This window comes from Mus pahari, chromosome 16 (genome assembly GCF_900095145.1).
Source record: "Mus pahari chromosome 16, PAHARI_EIJ_v1.1, whole genome shotgun sequence".
Classification (NCBI taxonomy): Eukaryota; Metazoa; Chordata; class Mammalia; order Rodentia; family Muridae; genus Mus; species Mus pahari.
This window is the reverse complement of record NC_034605.1, coordinates 13766020-13771027: the sequence shown is the minus strand read 5'-3', so window position 1 is coordinate 13771027 and position 5008 is coordinate 13766020.

The window sequence follows — 5008 nt, the reverse complement described above, 5'->3', positions numbered from 1 at the left end:
TTAATCCCAGCACTCGGGAGGCAGAAGCAGGCGGATTTCTGAGTTCGAGACCAGCCTGGTCTACAAAGTGAGTTCCAGGACAGCCAGAACTACACAGAGAAACCCTGTCTTGAAAAACAAAACAAAACAAAAGTCAGAAAATGGTTTTGCAGTAGAAAGTTAGATGTGCACACCTGTAGGCGAATGAGGTGTCATCCTACCTGCTTCATGGGCTCCTGTATTTATTTTTTTTTTAAGATTTATTTATTTATTATATGTAAGTACACTGTAGCTGTCTTCAGACACTCCAGAAGAGGGCGCCAGATCTTGTTATGGATGGTTGTGAGCCACCATGTGGTTGCTGGGATTTGAACTCAGGACCTTTGGAAGAACAGTCAGGTGCTCTTACCTGATGAGCCATCTCACCAGCCCGGCTCTTGTATTTTTACTTCAGCATAAACTGTGGATCAGAAATTAGTATTCTGAGCACTGCCTCATTGGAGGAGTGTCTGACCACTGGGGTTCAAGCTGCAGTCCCTGAATCTGAGGTCCTGCATCTCTTTCCTCACTTCTAGGGACCAAAGATTTACATGTTTCTGGGCTGGAGCCATCCCCGGTTGTCATTCAGCTGGAAGGCCAGTGTGGTTTTTTCCCGTGATAGAGTTTGGAGATCTGACCTATTTCAGAGCTATGCACAGGGGAATCAACAGCCTCGTGATTCAGTGAAGCATCCTGATGAATAAAGAGGCCACAGACCCCAAATGTTTGCTCCCCAAGTGTACCGGGAACTTATTCCAGTTTTCAGTCAACTGAGTTCCAGTCATTGTGCATTATCAGAGCAGTAAAGCTTGCTTTGAGAAATGGAAAAAGATACAGTTCCTGCCCTTGAAGACCTGGCTATTACTTTTAGAAATAAGGAGAGTTTCTAGACATCAAAAAGCAGCTTGTGATTTACAACAAGTAACTTGTCAAAGCACAGTTCCTAAGGAGATCCATGGAAAGAACATACACACACATCAAGCTTCTCCTAATACCCCAGAAAGGACAGCTACCTATGGCTAATCCCCACACAAAAGCGCCTTTTAGGTAAGTTTGCTCACATTTTCCTGGCACAGCATCCATTGCAAGATGTACTTTTCATCAATCAGAGTTACAGCTAGAAAACAGAGAACAAGTCTACAAAATAGAGGCCTGAAAAAAGAGCCTCCTCCCTTTTAAAGCCATGGCACCTTTTGCAGGCAGAAGTTTGGCAGAAAGCCCTTGAAAATGACCTTTTACTACAGCCAAAGCTGGCTCTCCTCTGTACTAAGGCACTGTCTTAGTTTGGACTTTACTGTTGTGAACAGACACTATGACCAGGGCAATCCTTATAAAAACAACTTTTAATTGGGGCTGGCTTACAGGTTCAAAAGTTCAGTCTATTATCATCAAGGCAGGAGCATGGCAGCATCCAGGCAGGTATGGTGCAACAGGAGCTGAGTGTTTTACATCCTCATCCAAAGGCAAACAGGAAAAGACTAGCTTCCAGGCAGCTAGGAAGAGGGTCTTAAAGCCCATGCCCACAGTGACACACCTACTCCAAGGATACACCTCCAAATAATGCCATTCCCTGGACCAAACATATTCAAACCACTACACATACACACTCTTTCAGCTCTGGTAACTGAATCTCTTTGCAGTGGAATGGAGGATCAACAATGTGAATTCTGCTGCTGGTGGCTCTCTCAGTTCTTTTAAAAGGCTTTCAGCAGTTTGGTTTTACTGGAGAAGGTGACCAGTGGTGTGTTCGCCTTGGATAAGGAGGATCAGTATGTTTCATGGTAAAATGTGTTCTCAAACATTTGAGACACACATCTGCCCTAGGAAGCTAAATGGAGACAGGCGAATCATGAGAGGGGTGGAAGGAATGGTGATTCTCACCAATAGGCAGGTGGTGTGTGCTGTATGGTGTACTGTGATGAGGTGACCCTCATCATTGCTGTTCTAATTCTGGCTCATGATGAATCATAATGTTTGTGTCTTTTAGGGATCCTCTACAGGTGAACCATTTCAGAGAAGATATAGCTGCTGGTAAATGGCTTTGGTTTCCAGACCCAATTTTCCAACTTCACATTCACAGATAAACAAAGAGAATGTGATTGTTTGAATATGCTTGGCCCAGGGAGTGACACTATTAGGAGGTGTTGGAGTAGGTGTGGCACTGTGGAAGTGGGCTTAAGACCCTTACCCTAGCTGCCTAGAAGTCAGTATTCTGCTAGCAGCTTTCAGATGAAGATGTAGAACTCTCAGCTCCTCCTGCACCATGCCAGCCAGAATCCCAACCTGTTCCACCTTGATGATAATGGACTGAACCTCTGAACCTGTAAGCCAGCCCCAGTTAAATGTTGCCCTTATAAGAGTTGTCTTGGTCATGGTGTCTGTTTACAGCAGTAAAACCCTAAGGCAGAGGAGATGTTTTATTTCTTCTTTTCCTGTGCTAGTTCTTATCCCTAGAAATTAACACAGAATCCAGGTTCTTTATGACTACGTGTTACTGAACCAGATCTGTATGAAAATAGCTAAAATAATAAGGTTTTTTTTTTTCAAGAGTTAACAGTTATATTAAGAAGTTAAGGTTAGGAACTGGAGAGATGGCTCAGAGGGTAAGAGCACTGATTACTCTTACGAAGGTCCTGAGTTCAAATCCTAGCAACCACATGGTGGCTCACAACCACCCACAATGAGATCCGATGCCCTCTTCTGGAGTGTCTGAAGACAGCTACAGTGTACTTACATATAATAAATAAATAAATCTTAAAAAAAAAAAAAGATGTTAAGGATAAAAAGATAGACCCAAGTCTCAAAACTACATAACTCAGGATAGGGTTTGGTGATATTTGTGGGCTAAAGGGGATAATTTAAGGCATGGGAAAAGTTGACTGGAGGCAAAGTAACCATGTGTAATTAAACTTTATGGCATATATTCAGAAAATTACAGTGTTAGTATGATTTGAGGGTAAAGTTTTGTTTGGTCTCCTAACCTCAAAAAGTCAACAACAGCCAGGCAGTGGTGGCGCATGCCTTTAATCCCAGCACTTGGGAGGCAGAGGCAGGCAGATTTCTGAGTTCGAGGCCAGCCTGGTCTACAAAGTGAGTTCCAGGACAGCCAGGGCTACACAGAGAAACCCTGTCTTGAAAACACAAAAAAAAACAAACCAAACCAAACCAAAAGGCAACCATTGGACATTTGTGCAGGCCTAAGTAAAGAATTACTGAATTTACCAGGTAGTGGTGGCATACACCCTAACCCTAGCACTTGGGAGGCACAAACAGGTGGATCTCTGAGTTTGAGGTCTATATGAGCGTTCTAGGACAGCCAGGGATACAACACAGAGAAATACTGCCTTGAAAAACAAAAACAAACCAAAAATGTACTGAATTAAACAAAAGTAGTGTTCAAGTCCCTGACAAGTGACCTAGGCAGCACCCATTCTCATTGAGGGCTACCTAATGAAAAGCTGTGGGAGTCGGGGCGTGGTAGCACACGCCTTTAATCCCAGCACTCGGGAAGCAGAGGCAGGCGGATTTCTGAGTTCGAGGTCAGCCTGGTCTACAGAGTGAGTTCCAGGACAGCCAGGGCTACACAGAGAGACCCTGTCTCCAAAAACCAAAAAAAAAAAAAGAAAGCTGTGGGATACACATAGCACAGTGCTCAGTTACATGACCTTCCAAAGTCAGCTAAAAGCAAGTACTTGAAAGCACATAGGGCTAGGTTTATGTACTCCCTAGTCTACAAGCAATTTAAGAGATTATTTTACTGGCATTCATATAGGAAGAATTCTTAAGAAATTTGGCATTTAATACATGATGACCCAAGGAATTTCATTTTATGACTAATGGTGACTATATTGTCCCCCAACTCATACTTTGCTTTTGTGCTCATGCATTTCTTACATGCCATAAATAATCCTTTAAGGGCAAGTATTAGTTGTTCCCCATATTGCCAAAGAGAAAACTAGAGATCAAAGGAATTAAGTAGTGTTCTTCTGACTCACACAGTTTGTAAACTGGAGTTGGAGCCATAACTTAGAGCTTTTGACTCTATGCCTTTAATGCTTGCACTCTCGAGGCAGAGGCAGGTGTACGTCTGAGTTTGAGACCAGCCTGATCTACATAGTGGGTTCCAGGACAAACAGAGTTATGTAGAAAACCTGTCTCAAAAAACTCAAACAAACAAAGAAACAAATAAATGTAATTTTAATTCTTGGGTAAAAGAGTAAACAATTTGTGATGTTAGCTTTTTTGGAGACTGGTTTATGAAATTCTTTCATATTTATTTTCTGACATGAACTTCAGTCTGTTTTCTCTTTGTCAAGAATAATCCACGTTTCTTTTCATGAGTGATTCCTTTTCTGAATGAACATGTGACCTGCAACTGCAATCACATATATTGATATTTCATAGTATGTAATAACTTCTGTCCCTTATGCATGTTGTGTATAAAAATGACTGTGTTTATGAGGTAGCTGTAAGTTCAGCTGGCTTCTGCCAGATCTGCACTGCCTGCCACTTAGAGCTGTGGATTTTGGATATGAAGTACTTCTCTAATCTTAGCGTCAGATCAGAAGGTTGCTGGTTGTTGAGGATTTTTTTTTCTTTTCTTCCTCTTCTCTTCTCTTCTCTTCTCTTCTCTTCTCTTCTCTTCTCTTCTCTTCTCTTCTCTTCTCTTCTCCCCTCCCCTCCCCTCCCCTCCTCCCTCCCTTCCTTCTTTCCCCCCCTGAAAAAGTTCTGTCTGTGTAGCCTTGACTGAAACTTGATCTGTAGACCAGGCTGGCCTTGAACTCAGAGACCCACCTGTCTCTGCCTCTTGAGTGCTGGGATTAAAGGTACCACCATGGCTGGCTATTGCTGAGAATTTTTAAAATATTAAAATGTGAATGAAGCCAGTCGTGATGGCACGCGCCTTTAATCCCAGCACTCGGGAGGCAGAGGCAGGCGGATTTCTGAGTTCGAGGCCAGCCTGGTCTACAGAGTGAGTTCCAGAACAGCC